Raw genomic sequence first — 25,525 nt, 5'->3', positions numbered from 1 at the left:
CCTGGGTCCTCTGCATCCTAGTCCAACGCTTGATCCACTGTGCCGCTGCCCGGTCAGGCCAAATTACTTTTATAATCTTTCATCTGTTCTAGAAATAAAACACTAATAAAGTCCAGCTTCTAAATTAAAAAAGCAAATTCTGAATTTCCTCTTCTAAAGGATTTACAATAGATTTTGCTGTACTTCCTTTAACAAGAGATTAAATTTCTTACAAACCCAAACTGCAAGGTTATATATATACAATGCCCATGTTATCTTGTATATTTTCACACGGTACTAGTAAACAGTTTTTCCATCCATCAGTAACATATCCTTATAATATGTGTGGACATATGGCTCACACATATAAAACAGGAAATGAGGTATACAACACTACAGCTAATTTTCAGTCTGTCATAAATTTAAATTGGGTTAAACATACCAAATCAAGGATAATGGCTTATCATTCAAGCTGTTAACTAAAAAGATCCCATAATGCATTATGAACAGTAACTACTCTAAGTAGAGACATTTTTAAATGCACATCAGGCTGAGAATTGAAACAGAACTACCTTGAAGCTTTTGATAATTTGATCACATTACTGCCTAACAATTAGCCTTTCATCTTTTTGAAAAACTAAATTATCTAGCTATGAAGCAATTTCAAAGTCCCATACCTACATTAATATCTGGATATAAAAAAAATAACTTCTATATTAATATTCTATGAAAAAATAATAAATATATGTTGAAGATAACTGTCTTCTAAAGTCAGCGCTGGAGAAAACCTTTAAGGGCATAATGATCTTAGCAATTCCTTTCCTTTGTTTTGTTTATAGTTTATTTTTAATTAATTAATTTATTTATTCATTTATGGAGGGGGGAGCAGGAAGCATTAACTCCCATATGTGCCTTGACCAGGCAGGTCCAGGGTTTTGAACCGGCAATCTCAGCGTTCCAGGTCAATGCTTTACCCACTGTGACAGCACAGGTCAGGCACTATTTTTTAATTTTTAAAGAAAATAGGATAGGCCTGACCTGTGGTAGTGCAGTGGATAAAAAAATGTCTACCTGGAATGCTGAGGTCGCCGGTTCGAAACCCTGGGTTAGCCTAGTCAAGGCACATATGGGAGTTGATGCTTCCTGCTCCCCCCCCCCAAAATGGATAAATTTAAAAAATTAAAAAAAAAAAAAGGAAAAAGGGTATTTTTTTCTCCAAAATTAAACTATCCTTGATCCCATCAGTGGTAGTGGCTTCTAAATAGTACAACTACTAAATGTTCTTTAGTGTTTGAGAGAGTCAAGGAATTACTAATACATGGAGAATTATCATCAATAATATTAAACAAACCCACTTCACAAGAAAGCAGAAAAAACAAGCAGATAAACACAGGAAGAAGTGAAAGGGGAAAATGAAAGCATAGCCTTTAAAACTCAGGAAGTAACTCTATAAAAACAATGCATTATTACAAAGATCTGAGACAATACATGTGTTCTCTTTTAAGAACAGAATCCTTCTCATTTTTCTGACTCTGAAAAATGCCTCTTTACAATATGAAGCAGTTCAACATATGAATCTACTAAGAATGCTGGCTTAATAAAAAGAACAGCTAGATCTAGAATTAAGGGATCGGGATTACTTTTTGTGTCCTATAATAAAAAATGTTTTTCAATCGTTTTGTTCATAGCCCTCTTGGAAGCTAGAATATCGCTAGACATATGCTGCTAACATGAGCTCAAATGTGTATGGGGGGAGGGGAAAAGGTGAGGAAAGGCAAGAGCAGTGGCCACAGAAATAGAGCTTTTACCATTTCTCTGTCACACACACACAATTACAAGGGCCTTGAACCTCAAAGCAGGTTCAAAGTTTTCTTTATCCAGGAGTCAGGAAAGAAAGCCCACTATAGGCAGATGGATTCCTTCTGTGGTAGACAGCATCTAAGATAAAAAACCATTTAAAAATTATTTTGTGTTTTGGGGTTGGAAATTCTTTCTCTTTCCAAAAAGACCAATTCAGCTCAGAACTGGTAAATTTAAGAGTTAAAAACCCAGTCTCTGAAAACTTTACACTTTCCTTAGCATTGCAGTTCCTGTGACTTAAGGTATGAAGACAGAATTTTAAAAGCTAAGAAGAGATAGCTAATTCTTCTTCTTTGTGTGTGTGTGTGTGTGTGTGTGTGTGAGAGAGAGAGAGAGAGAGAGAGAGAGAGAGAGCGCGCGCGCCAGAGAGACAGGAAGAGAGAGAGAGATGAGAAGCATCAATTCTTCGTTGTGGCACCTTAGTTGTTCATTGACTGCTTTCTCATATGTCCTTGGGGAGGGAGCTCAACAACAGACTGAATGACCTCTTTCTTGCTCAAGCCAGCGACCTTGGGTTCAAGCTGGGGAGCTGTACTCAAACCAGATGAGCCCTCACTCAAGTTGGTGACCTTGGGGTTTCAAACCTGGGTCCTCTGCATCCTAGTCTGACTCTCTATGCACTGTGCCACCGCCTGGTCAAATGAGATGCCAAATTCTTTTTTTTTTGGTATTTTTCTGAAGTGAGAACTGGGGAGGCAGAAAGACAGACTGCCGCATGCGCCTGACCAGGATCCACCCGGCAAGCCCACCAGGGGGTGATGCTCTGCCCATCTGGGGCGCTGCTCCGTTGCAACTGAAGCCATTTTAGTACCTGAGGCGGAGGCCATGGAGCCATCCTCAGTGCCTGAGTTAACTTTTTTGTTCCAATGGAGCCATGGCTGCAGGAGGGGAAGAGAGAGACAGAGAGAAAAGAGAGGGGGAGGGGTCGAGAAGCAGATGGGTGCTTCTCCTGTGTGCCCTGGCCGGGAATCGAACCTGGGACTTCCACACCAGGCCAATGCTCTACCACTGAGCCAACTGGCTAGGGCAAGATGCCGAATTCTTAACACACATCTGAACAATAAGTTGACCAAAAGTCAGGAAAGTTCTAGCAAGCATTTAAAAGGAATCAGAAGAAAAAGAAAGAAGTTACTCCAAAGTACTATGCACCCCTTACTGACTATCCTACTCCACTCTCATTACACATTCTTTGTCCATGTGGCTATCTTCCCTACTACCAGAAGGTTGTTTGAAGGCAGTGACTACTAAGTGTTAATTATGCTTGTATGTCAGTGGACCAGCCTAGCACTGATCAAGCATATGATAGATAAGGGTAGAAAAAGTACTAAGTAAGTAAATAAATAAATAAATAAATAAATAAATACAGGTCAATGAAACACCACTTGAGTTTTCTATTTGGACTGCACAATGCTTGCCTCAAAATGGTAAAATACACATATATACAGGACAAAACAAATTAATTAGATTTTTAATATGCGTGGAATTGCTAACACAATTGATATTTCCAAGTAGTTCTTGTTTGAATTCCTTGGGATGATTAATTCAGAGTTGTAGTTCTACACTGACTTTCTTCTGTGTATCTCCTTCAATGATGGTTGTATATGACAAGTGCAGTTTTATCTTGCTGTTCCCACATGTAGGTGAAATACGTAGAATAATTCATTTTAATTAACAACAGCAAAAGCTACACACAAACAAATATTTGTTCCCTCAGCAAAAAACTACCTGCTCATCTGAATAGATTAAATGACCAACAAAATTAGTCCCTGTCTAATGCGCAAAGGAAGTCTGATGGCATTCCATACCCTTTTCATCTTCCACTTCATTCAGAGACAAATTCTTTATTTTGGTCCTGACTAACTTAGAATTATGTGTGTTTTTTCCTTTACATAAATAGCCCTTTTCTCACTTAAATCTCACAGTCATCTGGTGAAGAAAACCAGGAAAATACTAAATCCGTTTCACACAGGAGATAGGGCCTGTGAGAGATGCTGTGTCACCTTTCCTGGGTAAAAGGGTTACTCAAGGAAATATAATCAGACTCTCAACTTCAGATTCACTGCTCTCTTCGTTACTCTGAGCTGTCTACATCTTCTGACTGTTGTTCCCTTTCATGCTCCCTTCCCCACCTCTTCCAAAACATGTGCCTTTTTGGTTAACATTTACTTTTTCGAGCAATTCTCTTTGTCACTCTTCCAGAATATAAATCCCCTGCCCATGCTACACAGGCAGCTGAATCTGTCCTATCCACTCCTTGGTTCCCATTATTTATATGTCAGCTCCACCAATACTATCTTTTCAGCTTTCCTATAATATGTCCATCTCTCTATATAGTTCTTGAGCTCTGTCAATTCCAGACCCTGGTCCAGAACAAGGCCCACCTGAAATATTACTTTTTTAAAGTATGAAAGTGATATATATGCATTTCAAATAAACATAACAGCAAACCAAAAGCAGTATAGAAATATAAGAAAAGTATTCACATCTGTAACAGATAATACACACATGCACAATTAAGAACAGTTTTCTGTAATTTTATTTTTTTTTAGAGAGAGGGGAAAGGAGAGAGTAACATCAATTTGTTGTTACAACAGGTCAGGCTACCTCACTCATTTTAATAGCTACATAATATCCCACCCTATAATGAATCATATGTTTGTTTTCCTGTACTGATAGACAGTCAGGTTGTTTCTAAACATCAGTTATTAGAAATAGACATTATAGTGAAAAACTATTGCTTCTGCTTGGCCTGCATTTTTTCTTTCTTCTTCTGATAACACTACCTTACTCTTCCAGTGGAAAAGCACCATTTCCTCAATGCTGTCACCCCAAGGATATAATTCAAGCCAGGTTAATCAGAGTACTCTATTCCCCTACCCTAGGAAACTGGGTCAAGAATCGATGCTTGAGCTATGTCAGTACAATGACAGTAAACTCTAGGACTTCTGTGGAACTAGAGAGGAGCAGCGATCTCCTCCCAGCACCTCTGTGACTGCTAAACTGGAAGGAGCTGCCAGAGACTACTATGTGAAAATAGGTGGGCTACCAATCTGAGAATGAAAATAACACTTTGAGAAAGGAAATCTGTGAGCAACAGAGAGACCGAAAAATACACCACCTCACCTGAGGACCAAGGAGAGTGTTGGTCCTGAATCTGGCTGGCCTGAGTTGAGACTATTGCTGGACTTCTCAGTCCTATGAGCCAAGAAATTCTTCACCCACCCACCCGCTCTCTCTTAAGTGAGCTTGAACTATCACTTGAAAATGATAGTGTTTAGACAAATGTACATATAATACTGCAAAGAATCCTGTGCCCACATTTCTGGACAAATGTGCAAATGTATCTGACCAGGCAAACCTAGGGTTTTGTACCAGCGACCTCAGCGTTCCAGGTTGACACTTTATCCACTGCACCACCACAGGTCAGGCAAGGGGCATGCATATTTAACTTTTTAGTATATATTGCTAAATTGTCACAGTTCTAAATCCTCTTTGGTCCTTGGTCTGTCTCAAGTCCTAGATCTATTTCTTTCTCTCTCTCTTTTTTTTAAAGAACTCCTTCTATTTATCTTAATGATTATGTTATTGATTTTAGAGGAGGAAAGAAGAGAGCAGGCCTGCATTCTTCTTCAGGAACGTCTGTTTCTGTATGTGTTCTGACCGGGGATCGACCTGGCAACCTCCACACTTCAGGATGATGTTCTAACCACCCGAGCTGTTCGACCAGGGCCCTAGACCTATTTCCAACAGTTAGTACTATAGTCTTATTTCGTTTTCAAAAAATTTATTTATTGACTTTGGAGTTGGGGGGGGGGAGAACATCGATTTGTCGTTCCACTTATTTACACATTCATTGGTTGAATCTTGTATGTGCCCTACCTGGGGATCAAACCCACAAACTTGGTGTAACAGGTCAATGCTATAACCAACTGAGCTACCTGGTCAGGGCCGATAGTCCTATTTCTAAAGTATCCAGGCCCACAGAGTATTTTAAAACACTCAAAACCTGCCATAACCCATTATTTCCAAAGCCCCAGCACAAAGTTATCTCCTAGCTTTTTATCCAAATTATCATTGATATTTCAAAGTCAGGAGAACCCTTCCTATCCCATTATTTGTTCAATGCTACAATTAGAAAATTTCACTCAAAGAATACTCTATCACAAAAGTTTTTGGCCATAAACTGTTCCACACTTTTTATATAGATTCTCCCATTTAAGACTAACAAGTACCTATAGGTATTGATCTGAAGTGACTGGCTCATATTATACAGTGAGTGGTACAGCTAAGATCTAAAACCCCAACTTTTGCATCTAAGTCTCAGGCTTTTTTTTTCTATATCACATGTACCTATCTATCTGTATCCTATATTCAAGGACATCTAGAGTGACAGCAAGCACTACTGAGCCACATTACTTGGATAAGATTAAGTGATTTTGTAAAGATCCCATAAAACATGGTCTATAACATGAACCTAACAGACCATCCAACATATTGATAATGTTGACAAATTATGAATTCAAAAAATAAAGAGTGATATTATATTTCCCTTATGAAAGCACAGGTAAGAGTACATCAGGAGTGCATTAGTGCTATTTTTCTCATACAACTCCCAAGAAGTCAATTGTGTCAAATGATGCCTAATAAATTAATCATTTAGGAATTCAGAAGGCAACTTGGCATATGCTTAAATTAATAAAGTATAAAAAGCAGATAAGCATGTTTTCATTAACTTTGGGTCCATTTAACAAATTGTTCCCAGAAGTGTCCTGAGAAAAACAAAATCAAACCCACTAAGGCACAGTTTAATCATAGCACAGAAGCAGAATGTCCCCTATTATCAAACTATCTTAATATTGTAATGTCCTTCCTTAATCATGAAAATAGCCCTTGGAGAATAAAGTACCAAGTGTCCCCCTCATTTTCTGAATAGGAAAAGTAGAGGTTAAGTGACTTGCCACAGAACAACCTCCAGTCAATGGAGCAGTTGCTAGATAGCCTGTCCTATTGTGTGTTTTTTTCATTTGAGTTTTCACCCAAATGTCTCTCCAGTCAGAATAGATGTGACCTGATAAAACATTCAAGATGACCTTAAGTAATTCTGATCACTTGAGGAGGCATGAAGACTTGCAAGGAAGCAAAATGAATTCATTTATCTTCCTGATTTTCAGTTAATTTGAGAAATAAGTGCTGCAATGTCTCTGCTTCTCAGTTTCAAATTCAATTAAGTTCAAAGTGTCTGGTGGTCAGTTTCTCCATTCATCAAACATCACAAGTGAGAATAGGATGCTATGGTAACAGTAAAGAGGGGAATCTAACTTTGACTAAAGGAGCTGCAGAAAGCTTCCCAGAACAGGGACCATGGCTGACTCTTGAAGGATGATTAAGAGCTGATTAGGCTGGAGTGGGGGTGGGGTGGAGATCTTGCAGGCTGAGGGAGCAGCAAGTATATAGAAAGCTAAATGCACAGAGGCAAAAGCAGGGTAACAGCTCTCTAAAATTGGAAAAACTAAGACTATTTTGCTCTCACCTGGAGCTTCTTTCAATTCTGAACCACCGGTTGGTTAAGCAAATGTCTCTCAAAAATGTGTCAGTCATTAATAAAGTTGAAAAGGCAAAGATATCTGAGTAAATAAAAAGATCAAAAGAATAAAGAGGAAAAATAAAGATTTGTCCGAGTATTATATACCCACATTGCCTTAGTACATCTTCAATAATAGTTTCACAGGAAGTATTTTCTTCTAAGCACACACTAGGAACACACTATTGCATTAAAGCAGGCAGCACTATCTAGCAGAAATACAAAGCAAGCCACAAATGAAAACCATAAATGTAATTTTAAATTTTCAAGAAACCACTTTTTAAAAGTAAAAGCAAACAAACAACAACAAAAAATCCAGGTGAAGTTAAGTTTAATAATATATTTTATTTAACTCATATCTAAAAAAATCACTATCTCAACATGTAATGAATTTAAAAATTATTGTGATATTTTATATCCTTTATGAAAGGTACTAAATCTTTGAAATTCAATTTGTATTTTATACTTAAAACACATTAAGATCAGCCACATTTCAGGTGCTCAATAGGTATATGTGGCTGTAGCTCAACTCTGTAAGGGGTTATGAAAGATATGTGAGGTTGTCTGAGCACAAAACTGTAGTAGAAAGAGCCTCTGTACTTGGTAATCTGTATGACCATGACCAAGAATCCTTCTCCAGCCCACAATTCTCTCCTTCCTCTAAACTATCCAGACTGCTAATTCTGCTCATCTGGAGCACAGCTTGTCTCCCTTTCAGAATATAAATTTGCACTAGTGTCTATTCTTGTTTACCAGTATATCTCAGGGCTTCGCTTAAAATAGAACTACACATGCCTGACCAGGTGGTGGCGCAGTGGATAGGGTGACAGTCTGGGATGCTGAGGACCTAGGTTTGAAACCCTGAGGTTTCCAGCTTGCACGCAGGTTCACAAACATTACCCCATGGTCTCTGGTTTGAGCCCAAAGGCTGCAGGCTTGAAGCCCAAGGTTGCTGGCTTGAGCAAGGGGTCACTGGCTTGGCTGGAGCCATTCCCCGCCCCCATCAAGGCACATATGAGAAAACAATCAATGAACAACAAAGATGACCCAACTATGAGTTGAAGCTTCTCATCTCTCTTCCTTCTTCTCTGTCTGTCCCTGTCTGTCCTTCCTGCCCTCAAAAAAAAAAAAGAAAAAGTACTTAACCCAATTGGGATGCTCAGTAAATACCTCTTTTTTTTTTTAATTATTATTATTATTTTTTAACAGGGACAGAGAGAGAGAGTCAGAGAGAGTGATAGATAGGGACAGACAGACAGGAATGGAGAGAGATGAGAAGCATCAATCATCAGTTTTTCGTTGTGACACCTTAGTTGTTCATTGATTGCTTTCTCATATGTGCCTTGACCGGGGGCCTTTAGCAGACCGAGTAACCCCTTGCTGGAGCCAGCAACCTTGGGTTCAAGCTGGTGAGCTTTCTGCTCAAGCCAGATGAGCCCGCGCTCAAGCTGGCGACCTCGGGGTCTCGAACCTGGGTCCTCTGCATCCCAGTCCAACGCTCTATCCACTGCGCCACCGCCTGGTCAGGCTACCTCTTTAATAAGGGCATAACAGACACATACTTGTCTCTGGACCTTACCTTATTTTGTACTTGGAAGGCTTTCTTACTCTTCTATTTAAAAATGTGCAAGCAAACCATATCCCCCCCTCCCTTTTTTTTTTTGATAGAGACAGGGAGAGAGTAAGAGAGAGGAACAGATAAGGACAGACAAACATGAAGGGAGAGAGGTAAGCATCAATTTTTCATTGCGGCTCCTTAGTTGTTCATTGATTGTTCTCTCATATGTTTTGACTGGGGGAGCTACAGCAGAGCGAGTGACCCCTTGCTCAAGCCAGCAACCTTGGGCTCAAGCTAGTGACCTCTAGGCTCAAGACAGTGACCTTTGGGCTCAAACCAGTGAGCCGCACTCAAGCCGGCAAGCCTGTGTTCAAGCTAGTAAACCCACACTCAAGCTGGCGACCTTGGGGTTTCAAACCTGGGTCCTATGTGTCCCAGTCCGATGCTCTATCCACTGCACCACCACCTAGTCAGGCAAACCATATCCCTTTTTGAAAGTTCAGCCTCATTCCCTATTCTGAATAATTATAAACCCTTTTCCCTTCAAAGCTTCAAATCATTTTATATTTACCTTAAAAAATACCATTCTACTGTTTTAGTTTGCATTATAGTTACTTAGATGCACCAGTGAGCTCCTTGAGAGTAGTAAAACAATATCTTACAATCAGTAAACATTAAATTCTCCTTCTCATAAGGCTTTGGTCTCCTGAGGGGCAGAGACTATCTTATTAATCAGCACAGTGCTATGAACACAGATGATGCTCACCATGTTTCTGTTAGTGAAAACTCCATCTCCTAGCATTATGACTATAGGAATTATTATTAGTAAGAAATGGTGAATTAAAGCAATATGAAATATAAAGAAGAAAATGTACTCTGTTGAAAGCATAAAAGACTGCAGAGGTGTACAGAGATGACGAACTCTTCTTTTAAGTGGGTGGAATATAAATTACTTGCTTAGGAGCTGTGGAAAGATGATGATAATATAGCTTGTTGTAAATGTTAAAAATTCACCTTTTTGTTGGTCTCTGTCTTACACGTTTATAGATAAGTTATATGCTACAAAAAAGAAGGGCTTAGCCTGCAACTAGATTACTATTTTAATAGTAGGTGCATGGAGTTATTTATCTTAATGTAGTTGTTACTGGAACTTGAAGAAAATATACCCTCTCGTCAATGACAGTGAGAGACTTCAGAAAGATACAGTATTTAAGTTTAAATAGAAGACAGTGGATACATGCTTCCACCTTCTCATAACCCATAGGAATAATTCACTTCAATGACATCTTTTTTATTTCACAATACTCCAAAGCTTTGGGGAAGCTAAATAAATATTACCTTTCTTTTTTTTTAATTTAATTTTTATTTTTTTTACAGGGACAGAGAGAGTCAGAGAGAGGGACAGATAGGGACAGACAGGAACAGAGAGAGATGAGAAGCATCAATCTTCAGTTTTTCGTTGCGACACCTTAGTTGTTCATTGATTGCTTTCTCATATGTGCCTTGACCATGGGCCTTCAGCAGACAGAGTAACCCCTTGCTAGAGCCAGCGACCTTGGGTCCAAGCTGGTGAGCTTTTTTCTCAAGCCAGATTAGCCCACGCTCAAGCTGGCGACCTCGGGGTCTCGAGCCTGGGTCCTCTGCGTCCCAGTCCGACGCTCTATCCACTGTGCCACCGCCTGGTCAGGCTACTTTTCTTCTTAATTTTTATCCTCAATAAACTGTCAGTTAGGAACATAATGATTGAGGGGGATGGTCAGCCTTAGAGCAGTCACTGAGCTTACTCTCTAGTCCTTTGTTTAGACTAAAACTTGGGTCTTCGATCTCCTTAAATAAGCATTCTCTAAGAGTAGTAACAAAGTCTTTTTTTTCTTTTTTCTTTTTGTATTTTTCTGAAGTGAGAAGCAGGGAGGCAGAGAGACAGACTCCACATGCGCCTGACCGGGATCCACCTGGCAAACCCACCACTAGGGGGTGATGCTCTGCCCATCTGGGGTGCTGCAACTGAGCCATTCTAGTGCCTGAGGTGGAGGCCATGGAGCCATCCTTAGCGCCTGGGCCAACTTTGCTCTAATGGAGCCTTGGCTGTGGGAGGGGAGGGGGGAGGGAGAAAGGCGAGGGGGAGGGGTGGAGAAGCAGATGGGCGCTTCTCCTGTGTGCCCTGGGCGGGAATTGAATTGAACCCGGGACTTCCACACGTCGGGCCAACACTCTACCACTGAGTGAACTAGCCAGGGCACAAAGTCATTCTTAGTGTCTAAAGAATAGCACCAGTAGCAGTTTTCTGTAACCAAGTTGTAAAGCCAGGAGCCACGGCCAGGGCCACCATCAGAGCAGCCTGGCCCATGCAGGTTCGCATTGGATTCGGACAGTCGGTAAAGAAACAATGGAGCCACAAACTGGTGGGCTATAGTCTTTAATCCTAGCTTGCACCCGGCGGGCAAGTAAAAATACACACTGGGCTCCGAAACCCACTCACATTCAGTGCTCACAAAGCCACTGACTTATCCGAGTTTCCTAGAATCAAAGGTTTCTAGCTCACCAGCCTTATTCTCCTCAGTTCCCCATCTCCTTCCTTATCCCAGATACAAACTCTATACAAACTGGCATCTCACTCAGGACTCCTCCATCTTGGCTGCTTTTCCTGGCCTTCTCCATGTGGCCTTCTCCCGCTGCTGGCTCTATTCTCTCTGCTCTCTCATGCTAACCTCAGGAACCAAGAGAGGGCAAACTCCGTTTTGCCCCCATTTTATATTGTAGCTTCACAACCTCTAATCCAATATACATAATAGGGAAGTCTCTAATACAAAGTCACTTCTCTGAGGCATGATTGGATTGAACCGCCCCACATCAAAAAGGGTGGGAAAGGCTTAATCCCAAAACCAAGCCTCAGGCTACAACGATTCTCAACACACATTAATATCACCTGGGCAACGGACTCTTTAACAAAGTGAGCATAATACATTTTATCTGCCTAACACAAGTACAACTCTCCAGCCCAGCCCACTTACATATAAGTTAAGTTACTTGGGCCTAATTTTGGAATCTTATCTTCCATTGCTCATGAAGTTCCTTAAAAGACGACAAAATCCAAGTAACATATTCTGCTTTCACACTGAGCAAATTTCTCTAGCAGTTTTGCACTTTGCAAAACAATACACTGAAAAGGTGTTAGTACTTTGTGTTACTGTGAGGTGTATATAGGCCAATTTCTATAATAAACTCAACACTCTACTTGCAATTAAAGAAGTATTACTGGCCCCAAAACTCTTCACCAGCAAAATCTTTAAAATAGATTTCCCCTCCCCCATCAGAAGGGAAAGGGATAAATATTATGTATGTGATTACAGGTGATTACTCTATATGCCTCTTGTGACTTATAACTATTTGAAAGCTTAAAGGGGCAGAGAAGGGCCACAGGGGTTTGGCTCTAAAAGGTAAGCAAGTCTCCTAGAGATCAACTTTTTTACCTATATTTCACTGTACCACAGAGTAGCTTATTAGGTATAATATGAGAAATGTCTCACTGCTCTAAATTATGGAAAATACATATAAAGGACACACAACCATAGAATTTATCCTAGTCCAGAAGTTTTCCAATTCAGAAATATTAGTTCCGTTTTGGGGTAACTAGTGTAGCTATTTAATAAAGGCTAAGGTCATGGTTCATCCTTAGAAGAATAAACAGAAATTCATGGTACCATCATCGCTAAATTAGCTCCATTAATGACTAGCAATACTGAGTGGTTGAATCACACCTTTCCAAGCCCACAAAATGAAACAAATATTTCTACTTTTTCCTTGCAAAATTAAGCATTAGTTGCAAATTAGATTTATATTGTAATGTCAAAGGAAGCATTTAAATGTTCTATTAAAATGTTTTCTGGACAATGTATGTGGATTTGGAAACAAACACTTGCACACACTCTTTAAAAGGAAAAGATGGTGAGCACACCATACTTTTCATTGTCTGACGTTTGTTTCATATACTGTCAGGCAGAGATGCTATTCATATATTCTCAGGTTCTTACTCAAGCACTTTTATATTTAGGTTCTGCTCCCTAAGAGGAACAACAGTGACACTGATGCCACTCTTTCTGCAAAGAATGCACACAAAGGCTGAGATATTTTCAAACATCCTGCTCCCCCTTTACCCAGAAGACAGAACTTTACCTCTTTTGAGTATGAGGTTTCTGCTGTTCCTTTAATGTTTACTAATTTCAAATAGGCCACTCACACTGAGAGCAGGTCGTTCCCAGGGTGAAATTTGCCAGATGTAAGCTTTAAATCTTAATTCATCATTCCAGAAACCCTCAAAGTATGAGAAGATCTGTCTCTCTTAATACAGGCCCCAAAGCAGGTTTTTATTTTAAGATTATTCTTTTCTTTTCTTTCTAAGACTGTGTGTGTGTGTGTGTGTGTGTGTGTGTGTGTGTGAGAGAGAGAGAGAGAGAGAGAGAGAGAGAGAGAGAGAGAGAGTCAGAGAGAAGGACAGATAGGAATAGACAGGAAGGGAGAAAGATGAGAAGCACCAGTTCTTTGTTGTAGCAACTCAGTTGTTCACCGATTGCTTTCTCATATGTGCCTTGATTTGGGGGTCTACAGCAGAGTGAGCAACCCCTTGCTCAAGCTAGCAAACCAGCCACCATGGGGTCATGCCTACGATCCCACGCTCAAGTCGGTAAGCCTGTGCTCAGGCCAGCGACCTCAGGGTTTCAAACCTGGGTCCTCTGCATCCCAGTCCAACACTCTATCCCAGGGGTTGGGAACCTATGGCTCGTGAGCCAGATGTGGCTTTTTTGATGGCTGCATCTGGCTCACGATAAATCTTTAATAAAAATAATAATAACATTAAAAATATAAAACATTCTCAAAAAAATATATAAAACATTCTCATGTATTACAATCCATTCATTTCTTACCACTCATGTTCATGGTTGTGGGTGGCTGGAGCCAATCACAGCTGTCCTCCAGGACATCAAATTTTTATTGAATAATGAATAAGGTACACGGGTAGCTGTACGGCTCTCACAGAATTATATTTTAAAATACGTAGCGTTCATGGCTCTCTCAGCCAATAAGGTTCCCGACCCCTGGGAACCTTATCTACTGCGCCACTGCCTGGTCAGGCATCTCCTAAAATTTAAATATTTTTTTTTGTATTTTTTTCTGAAGTAAAAAGCAGGGAGGCAGAGAGACAGACTCCCACATGTGCCCAAGTGGGATCCACCTGGCAAGCCGACTAGGTGGCGATGCTCAGCCCCCTCTGGGGCATTGCTCCGTTGCAACCAGAGCCATTCTAGTGCCTGAGGCAGAGGCCATAGAGCATCCTCAGCGCCCGGGCCAACTTTGCTCCAATGGAGCCTTGGCTGTGGGAGGGGAAGAGAGAGACAGAGGGGAAGGAGAGGCGAAAGGGTGGAGAAGCAGACGGGTGCTTCTCCTGTGTGCCCTGGCCAGAAATCAAACCCGGAACTTCCACACGCTGAGTCGAGACTCTACCACTGATCCAACCAGTTTCCTAAGATTTTTAATGGTTAAGTACAATAAACATAGGCACAATTAGTTGTTAAAGGGGCAGTTTTATTTTTGGGATTACTCACTGCCCTATGCCAGGACACCACAGAGTTGTTTTCAGGCTCTACTCCCCACTTTGAGAATCTCAAGATGTTGAATTCACTTAAGGAAAAATGTTTTGCTTTTTAGCAAGTATTACATGAAGAGAAAGAAAAGTAACATTTGGAAGCTACCATTCTCTTTTCACACTATTGACTGTTTTCTCCCAGTTCTTAATGCCACATTCTTAGAAAACCTGCTCTCTGCTGAATGGTGGAATCTATGTGATTCTGCACCTCCTGAATAAAGGACCTGGATCAGGACTGAAAAGTTATTCCAAGCTGAAACAGCCAGTCTTTTTTAGGAACTGGCAATTTGGACACAGGGCTCAAGTCAATCTCTGCTGGTGCTTAAATTGAGAGGGGCTACACGAAAGGCCATTTACTATCAAATGTAAGGAAAAGCAGAGAAGGCTGGTGATGTGGAAAAAAAGAACAGGGCTAAGAGAAGCTGAGGCAAGAGATTTTATGACCCAAGGCAAAGAAGAGTCGAATAAAGTGTCAGAGTCCAGAACAGTTCAACAGGAAGTCAGGGACAAAGGATAGTTGTCCTGGTTCCTACAGGCTTTTTAAGTGCTTTGTTCTAATCTCCAGTGAGACCTGCATATTCCCTTTCTTGTTTGCACGATACACGCCTGTGATCTTCCAGTAAATCCTCCTTTCGGGTCTAAGCTTATTGGAATAGATGGTTATTTGTCATTAAAATAGTGTTGAATAACATACAAATATAACTGCTCATCTTCCTCTACTTGAACCATCATTTCCTAAACAAAGATTATGTGCAAAACACTATTCTAGATACTTTAGGGGGGAAAAACAACAAAAGATAAATAAGATATAGATTCTGTCTCAGAGTGCCTACAGGAAGAAAACAGAAAGGTGAACAGCTAACCTGGTATTAGGTTAAGTCTTTCATTAAAATTAGTAAAATGGGCCCTGGCCGGTTTGCTCAGCGGTAGAGCGTCGGCCTAGCGAGCGGAGGACCCGGGTTCGATTCCCGGCCAGGGCACACAGGAGAAGCACCCATTTGCTTCTCCACCCCTCCGCCGCGCTTTCCTCTCTGTCTCTCTCTTCCCCTCCCGCAGCCAAGGCTCCATTGGAGCAAAGATGGCCCGGGCGCTGGGGATGGCTCTGTGGCCTCTGCCTCAGGCGCTGGAGTGGCTCTGGTCGCAATATGGCGACGTCCAGGATGAGCAGAGCATCGCCCCCTGGTGGGCAGAGCGTCGCCCCATGGTGGGCGTGCCGGGTGGATCCCGGTCGGGCGCATGCGGGAGTCTGTCTGACTGTCTCTCCCTGTTTCCAGCTTCAGAAAAATGAAAAAAAAAAAAAAATTAGTAAAATGAAGGAAGAATGTGGTATGAAATGGCATAAGAACCAAATTTACTTACTCAAATTTCACACTATATGCTTAACTAAAAAGTTTAAGAAAATAAAAAACTACCATAAAATGTTTTGTAGATGTATGCCTTATGACATCAACTCTGTATCAGTGTATACATTGTACATCCATGCTATGCAGTACTTATTTGCTGAATCTGATCATAATACACAAATCCAATTAGACTATACTCCAGGGGTCCCCAAACTACGGCCCGCGGGCCACATGCGGCCCCCTGAGGCCATTTATTCGGCCCCCATCACGCTTCCGGAAGAGGCACCTCTTTCATTGGTGGTCAGTGAGAGGAGCACATTGACCATCTCAGTAGCCAAAAGCAGGCCCATAGTTCTCATTGAAATACTGGTCAGTTTGTTGATTTAAATTTACTTGTTCTTTATTTTAAATATTGTATTTGTTCTTGTTTTGTTTTTTTACTTTAAAATAAGATATGTACAGTGTGCATAGGGATTTGTTCATAGTTTTTTTTATAGTCCAGCCCTCCAATGGTCTGAGGGACAGTGAACTGGCCCCCTGTTTAAAAAGTTTGGTGACCCCTGCTATACTCCATACTCTACGGGCAATTTAAGGGATTTTTCAAGGCTAATTCTGTTTATGCATGATTTTCACCTGTGTGCTAACTTTGGCTCCTGATCTCATATGTCACAGTCCTTAGAAAACTGACATACTTAAAATCCTAGCATTCTAAATGATACCTTTAAACTAGTACATAGGTGTGATCTCTGACAGCTGATAGTGGTCTAGTTATTTGCCTGATTATTAGGTTATCCCAGCAGCCAAATTAACTGAAGTACGGTATTCTGAGAGGTATATGGTGTTCTGAGAGGCATGTTAGGATTCTGAACAAAGCCTCTAAAGTCAAACTAAATTGCCAAGTCACTCAAGTGTCAGTGCCTCAATATGACAAACCATCACACAGGCCCCAGCAACTGATTCTCTAACATTCTCTTATCTTCCTAGAATATTTTCACTATTTCAATTATATTTCAATTTTAATATTCAGCTTGACAATTAACTCATCTTATTCCTTTAGTATCTCATCTCTCAACTCCATATTGGATAATAAAGCTAAAAGAACCTCATGACTGTTTGCAATTTATACCTTCCTATTTGATAAACAGATGCCCAGTTTAATTTTTAAATCAGAGAATTTTTAATAAAAAATATAGAAATAAAGAAGACTAAGGAAATACATATGGTAATAGTAACTAAGTGGATAAATTAAATCTTTCTTTTATATATTTATTCAAATCTTGAATGATATTAGTTTTCTCCAGAACTTACTAAATTTTTAAATTGAAAAAGCTTTTTTTTTTCCTTTGGGCAAGCTGCACATAGATAATTACAAATTCCTTCTATGAAATTTTCTATTTTTTACAGAGCAGAGTATGAAATTTAGAGTGTTATCTTTTCTGAACTATAACTGTTAAGAGTGGAGCCAAGCAAAACATTGACAAGCTGTGACCCTCAGTTTGATTTGGCTGTGTCCAAATAATTCTCTAGCTACTAATGGGCTATTCATGACTGAAGATCTGCAATGCCATGGCCGCTATATTGATAAGAACCACACATAATTCTGACCTTCAAGGGCTTAAATTCTAGAACTTTCACCATGGAATTTTGGGATGCTCCAAGTTCGTAGGTTCTAGTAAATATACATGTCTGTAACTATATACCAAAGTCTTATAGAAATAATTTAGAGGACTTTATCCTAATATCTCAAATTATTCATTCATATCTCTATTCTGCTTAACACAGGTAATCAAGGATTGTGGCATAAGCAAATAAAGAAGTGGATGAGAGTTTGGAGAAAAGAGGATATGCACAAAAGAAAGAAGCTGCAGCTTAATGTGCCAGCAAAATTCTACTTGAAGAGTTTACATGCTGAGATTTCATCAATTTAACAGACATTTGTTGAGTCTCTTCTTTGGATCAAGTGAGATGCAAGCTTATACTATAATAAATAAAATATGCTTCTTGCCCATAAAAAGCTTAAAGTCTACGAAGTAAGAGTGATATGGCTCTCTGTGAGTATTCTCATTATAGTGCCTGCATGGAATATATTTCTTTGAGGTAATTTCTGTACTCTGCAAATTAAATGGCGTGATAAAAAGGAGTAAGAGCGTGACCAGGCGGTGGTGCAGTGGTTCATAGAACATTGGACTGGTACGCATAGGACCCAGGTTCGAAACCCTGAGGTCAATGGGTTGAGCGCAGGCTCATCTGGCTTAAGTGCAGGCTCACCAGCCTGAGTGTGGGATCATAGACATGACCCCATGGTCACTGGCTTGAAGCCTGAGGTTGCTGGCTTGAGCAAGGGGTCATTTGCTCTGCTGTAGCCTCCTGGTCAAGGCACATATGAGAAAGCAATCAATGGACAACTAAGGTGCCACAACAAACAATTGATGCTTCTCATCTTTCTCCCTTTCTGCTTGCCTGTCCCTATCCATCTCTCTGTTTCTGTCGCAAACAAACAAAAAGGAGTAAGAGTTTTGGTCACTGCCATGCTAGAGCAGGGGTAAGCAAAGTTCAGCCCATAGGTCAAATCTGACCCACCTAATTTGGTATAATTAGAAAACTAAGAATGGTTTCTACATTTTAAAATATTTGAACAAATATTAGAGAATTTCATAGTACATAAAAATTACATAAAATTCAAATTTCAGTGGCCATGAATAAAGTTTTCTTAGGGTATAGTTCATTTGTCTACATATTGTTCACGGCTAGTTTTGTGCTACAAGGACAGAGCTGAATAGTTACAACAGAGACAGATGGTCTGGTCCTCACAGCCTAAACTATTTATTACCTGTTCCTTCACGGTATCTGGCTTCATAAGAAATCTCATTTTCCACACCAGAGGTAGGGGTTGTGCAGTATATGTATCCTTCGTTTTTTTTGTGTGTTTTTTTTTTTAATTTTTTTTTTTTTTAATTTTTATTTTTTTACAGAGACAGAGAGAGAGTCAGAGGGATAGACAGGGACAGACAGACAGGAATGGAGACAGATGAGAAGCATCAATTATTAGTTTTTCGTTGCGTGTTGCGACTTCTTAGTTGTTCATTGATTGCTTTCTCATATGTGCCTTGACTGCGGGCCTTCAGCAGACTGAGTAACCCCTTGCTGGAGCCAGCAACACTGGGTCCAAGCTGGTGAGTTTTTGCTCAAGCCAGATGAGCCCATGCTCAAGCTGGCGACCTCGGGGTCTCGAACCTGGGTCCTTCAACATCCCAGTCCAACGCTCTATCCACTGCGCCACCGCCTGGTCAGGCTGTATCCTTCGTTTTTGAGGGCACTGACAGTCACTAGCATCACCATAGAACACTGAACAACTGTTCAGGAACATATTCCCACTGAACAATAAACCTTACTTGTGATGTTTTAGTAGTTTAGCATTAACACCGCTTCCTTTGAGGATTTATAAATGAATTCAATTATGGTAAGGACCAAACATTAACTGAACCAGTTGGCCTGGTCCTTACGCAATGGTTTCAACTCGATTTTACAGAACAAAAAAGTAGGTATGGCAATTTGACCTTTTTTTCTGGGATACTTTTCCCGGGTATTACAAGAGGGCTGTGGCCGAGTGTTTCCTCCAAACTGACATGAAAGGCTGTGGAGCTGTGGAAACAGAAGTCTTTCTTCTCACCAAGGGGCTCAAATGAGAAGAACTATTTCAACCTGACCATACTCAGCTCCTCAGAAAGAAACAAACACCTCCCTCAAAATCATAGATGTGATGGGTTCACAGTAGCCGGAATTCTGCCCTGTTGAGTCAGAAAAAAGACTGGGAAGTATCAAGTGACTATTGCCTAAGAATCCATCAGAAAATTTCAACAAATGAGACTGTTATCTCTTCATTCCAATATTTTTTAAAGCTATGCAAAATGTAAATAGGATATTTCCATTTCTACAGGAAAGTTCGATTTTCAGTTTAAATGTTAAACAACACTGCCTTGTGTTTTTATAGCACTTTTACCTTAAGAATTCAAGGCTTTTACAGACATTACCTCATTCAACCCCACCAGGTCTGCAAACTCAATAAGAAACAGGTTTTCCTGTTTTATAAATACAAAACTGAGGCACAGCCTGGGTACATGGTTAACACTGAGTCACAGAGAAACAGCTGGAAAAATTGGGCTGAACTTTTCTCCTAGGTTCAATAATTGGCTGTCTCCCCTTATTCACAATGCCTGTAATTAGAGATGGCAAATGTCTAAATCTCCACAGTACTCAAAATTTAATTTCAAGGTTTCCCTTTTATACTAATTAAGATAATTTCCCCCTGAATTAAGTGGGATATGTCCCCTCTGTAAGGTGGTCAGCAATGAGGGAAGGTCACGTGAGGAACCCAGACCCGGGAACTTTGGCTAGAGCTGCCCACAACCATGTGCGCCAAAAGAAACTTCCCAGGAGTCCTTGGGAAAAGAGCGACTGTCTGCCAGCCAGTGAGATTTCACCATGTTATATTAGCTTGACCACCCTAGAGACTCTTTAAATATCCTTCACGCAGTTCATCCTATGCAACTTCCCTGCCCTCTGTCCCCGGGACCAGAGAACATCATTGGGAAGCGCTCTACTAAATAAAGCTTTTACTATTCCACACTTCGTGGCTATGCCCTTCCTTCTTCCTCAGCAGGAAAAAATACCTTACATTTGGTGCTGAAACCCAGGAGGAGTCAGAAGTCTGCAAAGACCGCTCCTCTCCCCTTCCCCTCCGAGAAAGAACCAGGACTTCCAACCTTCCACCCACTTCGGCACACAAGTGCAGTAAGTCCCCTGCCTCCAACCTCCCCTCAGTTCTTTCTGCTGAGACTCCCTGTCCAAAAACGCAGCTGCGTCAGGGACCTCATTTCCGTTCCGTTCTGAGTGCTCGTGTGCCCATGGAGACGTCCCAAGCACATCCACTTTACTTATCTGTCTGGTGGCAGAGCATGAATTGTGGGACGCCAATTCTCATCTCTGACCACTACAAGGACTGAGGGCAGCTGTGGGGGCACAGGAATCTAAACCTAATCCAAAATTGCTTTATCTGAAATCTCTCCCTCCCTAAAGAAGAAGAAACTGTTCTTCTTCTCCACTGTGGCCAGGCCACAGAATCACTGGATAATCAAACCAGGTAGCCTCCTGAAGGGACTTTTGGTTTTAACACCTTCACCAATTTATCACCAAAAAAACTGGGAACTGGTTGGAGATCCCTTACATTCAGGGCTTCTAGTTATTCGTGCTCCCATCCTAATCTCTGTGCCGCCTGTTCTACACGCAGGTCCTTTTTTGGCCAGAGAAACCTCACCTAAACTCTCCACTCCTAATCCTTCCTCCTTCACCCAACCCCCAGCTCTCTCCCCCTCCTGCCTGACCCCCAGGGGCGCCCCTCTCTCAAGACCCTTGTCCCCCTGCGGACCTCTTTCACTCCAGTCTCTCCCCTCCAAGAACCTCCTCCCCTCCCTTTGCAAAATCCTGTTTCTCATTCACCTGCAAATACCAGTCTCTCTTTCTCCTCCCCTGCTGGCCAGGGGTCCCTCCCTTCTTCACTGTGTTCTTAAGCCCCTCCTCCATCAGGCCATTCTCAGCCTGCCATTGGCCCTTATACCAGTTTGCAGGACGCCCAACCCCAATTTTCTTGCAGGAGGTTCTAGCCCTGTCCTGCCTCTGGCTCCAGCCTTTCTGGCTGGATCTGGGTGCCGGGCTCCCCAGGAACCCACCTCCTCTTATTCTCAACCCCCAAATCCCTATCTGAGACCTGTGAAGATGGCATTTCAAGTTTTTAATGGTCACAGCTAGTAGGAAACGGCCGAGGCTGTTGGCCAGGCCCGCATGCAGCAGAAGGTAACTCTCCAAACCCAGACTCTTATGGCAGCCCTGAGGCCACCAGAGCAACAGGGGCAAGGCACAGGAGGTGCCCAACCCAAAACCAGGCCACAAAGAGGAACCCCATCACTGGTCCCGGCAGGGCCCCTGCCTGCAGCTGCCCACTGAGCCCTGCCCTAACTGCAAGCAGCCCAGTCACTGGCAGAGTGATTGCCCCCTTTGGGCTACAGGCTTTTCCTCAGCGCCTTTACGTGGAGGAGAGGCCACCCAAATGGGACGCCAGGCCAGCCAGGTGGGACCACTGCTCGAACTCCTAGACATCATGGACGACTGACACAGCCTGGACTAGGAGACCCCCATCATCCTCACCCACGCTAAACCCAGGGTAATGCTGCAGGAACGGGTAAGTCCATCTCATTTCTTGTGGACACAGGAGCTGCCTTCTCTGTTTTGCCATCACACTCTGGACCTCTAGTTCCCTCATGGGCCTCGGTTATGGGAGTGGATGGGACCCCTTCTTTTCCTCTTCGTATGCCACTCCTGACATATGCAGTTTTCCCCCTTTGTATGCCACTCCTGGCATACAGTTTTGCCTCAAGTTTGCTGGCTCCGACCCATCTCCAGCTCACCAAGAGGCTGGACCCTGCAAAACCCCTATTACTCCTCTTTTTAAAAAAAATCCTTACAGGACCGCATCCACGAAGTTTCTCCAGTCACGGTCTAACAGATGTTCCTCCTGACTCCCCTCAAAGCCACTACCTTCCAATCTCCCCTTCCCACGATGCCCCCAATCAGCAGGAAGTAGCCAGACAAATAAGCAGCGCCCCTCATTAACACAAAAGATCGAAATGTAAGGTGGTCAGCAATGGGGGAAGGTCACGTGAGGAACCTGGACCTGGGAACTTTGGCTAGAGCCACCCACAACCATGTGTGCCAAAAGAAACTTCCCAGGGCCCTTTGGAAAAAAGTGACTGTATGCCAGCCAGTGAGATTTCATCACATCATATTAGCTCAACGTGGCTCACCCTATGCGACTTCCCTGGCCTCTGTCCCGGGGACCAGGGAACCTCATCAGGCGGGATGCGCTCTGTACTCAATAAAGCTTTTATTATTCCACACTTCATGACTATGCCCCTTCCTTCTTCCTTGGTGGGGAAAAATACCTTATGCCTTCCTCTATAATAATCCTGGGTAGAGAGATTTCGGAAAACTTATACATGGCAAGAAAGGATCCAGATTTCACTTTCTTTTACCAAGATCACTGTTTCAGCCTCACTGGTGGTGGCATAGTGGATAGAGCATCGACCTGGGACCCTGTTCCAGGTTTGAAACCCCAAGGTTGCTGGTTTAAGCCTGGGCTCATCTGGCTTGAGCACAGGCTCACCACCTTGCGTGTGGGATCATCATCATGATCCCATAGTTGCTAGCTTGAGCCCAAAGGTCATTGGCTTAAGTAAGGAGTCCCTGGCTTGGCTGAAGCTCCTCAGTCAAGGCACGTAGGAGAAACAATCAATGAACAACTAAAGTGTCACAATTATGAATTGATATTTCTCATCTCTCTCCCTTCCTGTCTTTTTCTAAAAAAATAAAATAATAGCCTGACCTGTGGTGGCGCAGTGGATAAAGCGTCAACCTGGAAACACTGAGGTTGCCGGTTCAAAACCCTGGCTTGCCTGGTCAAAGCACATATGGGAGTTGATGCTTCCTGCTCCTCCCCCTTCTCTCTCTCATTCTCTCTCTCCCCCTCTCCTCTCTAAAATGAATTTAAAAAAAAAATTTAAAAAAAAAACCCACATGTATAGCCTGACCTGCGATGGCGCAGTGGATAAAACGTCAACCTGGAACCCTGAGGTTGCCGGTTCGAAACCCTGGGCTTGCCTGGTCAAGGCACATATGGGAGTTGATGCTTTCTGCTCCTCCCCCTCCCCTTCTCTCCCCTCCCTCTAAAATGAATAAATAAAATTAAAAAATAAAATAAAATAAAATAATAAATAAAAATTACCATTTCATCCTTTCTTCTCATTATAAAAAATTTCTGCCCAACTGTATACAAAATGTTTTTTCTAAATTCTTTAAATATTCCTAACTACTGAACATCTAAGTTGAGGCATGTTGCTTGTTACATGATTCACTTCTATTTTAAGCAAAATTCCCATCTCTTCAGTATCTCTTCAGATATTCTTATTTTTATTTCCTGTGTAGTGCTTCCTATGTTTGTCCAACTTGTTTACAATGCACTCTTTAGGAAGTTCACAACATTATCAAAGGGTTTTGTCAATCTCACACATTCTTATGATTTTCTTCAGATTTATGCTTTATTCTTCTGTTGAAGCAGAACCATGTTCTTTTTAATTTTTAAAAAATATAAAACACTTCACAAATATGTGCATCATCCTTATGCAGGGGCCATGCTAATCTCTGTATCGGTCCAATTTCAATATATGTGTTGCTGAAGTGAGCACCATGTTCTTTTCAATTTAACAGTTGCCCAGATTTGAAGCTCTTCTTCCAGTACCAGCTGGCACAAAAACCTCCTATCTTTTTTGATGATATATAAAACTATTCCGTCCTAGAAACTTCAAAATTGCAAAACCTGATCAGCTCTACGAACACTTTCTTTATTTACAGCATAAAGGTTTTAGTGGGTGAAAACAGCTTGCACAGGGTAGCTCTGAGCTTCTCAGTTGTATACAGGCACACGTATTCAATATAAATGACATATTTGTTTTGAAAAGAAACGTTTCAGAACCTAAACCACCAAAGGCCATGAAAGGTTTTGGAGGTAACAACAGCAGTTTTCTAAAGGCATAAAATTTGGAAGCACCCTGTGAAACAGAATATGTTATTCTTTCACTGGGGGAAAGTTCTGAGCGTTTGTTTCAATTAAATATTTTTATGGCTATCTTCCAGAAATCTCTTATAATTAGGTAAGGAGTAATGGGTTAAAGACCCCAGGAATCTGAAAAGTATATGTATATATGTATATACACACAAGACAAAAATCTGTAATATTTGTTCTAGTTCTGTGAAATAAGCCATTGATATTTTGATAGGAATTGTATTGAATCTATTGTAAAAAAAAAAAAACATAGGCGAAAACATTCCTAGCTCAGTTTTGTCTACTGTGTGACCCTAAGTAAGTTACTAAACATCCCTGTGCTCAAAAATGGAAAAAATGACATAACATGTAACTACTGGGTATTTAATTTCACACACATTCTCTGCCTAATGGGATTTTGCCTGGGTTTTGTTACATTGTGAAATTTCAGTAAGTATCTAGCTGTCTTTTTTTTTTTTTTCAGAGCCATTCTAGCTCCTGAGGCGGAGGCCATGGAGCCGTCCTCCAGCGCTTGGGCCAACTTTGCTCCAATAGAGCCTTGGCTGCAGGAGGGGAAGAGAGAGAAAGAGAGGAAGGAGAGAGGGAAGGGTGGAAAAGCAGATGGGCACTTCTCCTGTGTGCCTTGGCAGGGAATCAAACCCAGAACTTCCACACGCTGGGCCAACACTCTACCACTGAGCCAACCGGCCAGGGCCCTTGCTGTCTTTTTTTTAATTGAGGATTAGCATCTCAAAGAGAGCCAAAGCAGAGGGAGCTTTTTTTTTTTTCAATCCGTTAAGATTTTGTTTCCCAGCAACTGTCATCAGTTTGGCTCAAATAAACTCCTAACAATTCTTATAGGTCTGGACGTTTCTTATGTTGACATTTACTTGATGTAGTCTGACAGGATTCC

General features: G+C 41.5%; 1 protein-coding gene and 1 non-coding gene across 8 annotated transcripts in view; both read right to left on the bottom strand.

The window, feature by feature from the left end:
* CSNK1G1 (casein kinase 1 gamma 1) overlaps positions 1–25,525 on the bottom strand; it is a 226,036-nt gene that overhangs the window by 71,506 nt on the left and 129,005 nt on the right. The window lies entirely within an intron of this gene.
* On the bottom strand, positions 24,153–24,256 carry LOC136336970 (U6 spliceosomal RNA). The gene has a single exon (XR_010731702.1). It is a non-coding gene; the product is annotated as a U6 spliceosomal RNA (small nuclear RNA).

Source organism: Saccopteryx bilineata, chromosome 4 (assembly GCF_036850765.1).
Source record: "Saccopteryx bilineata isolate mSacBil1 chromosome 4, mSacBil1_pri_phased_curated, whole genome shotgun sequence".
Classification (NCBI taxonomy): Eukaryota; Metazoa; Chordata; class Mammalia; order Chiroptera; family Emballonuridae; genus Saccopteryx; species Saccopteryx bilineata.
The sequence above is the reverse complement of the archived record's forward strand: the minus strand, read 5'-3'. Positions and strand labels throughout refer to the sequence as shown.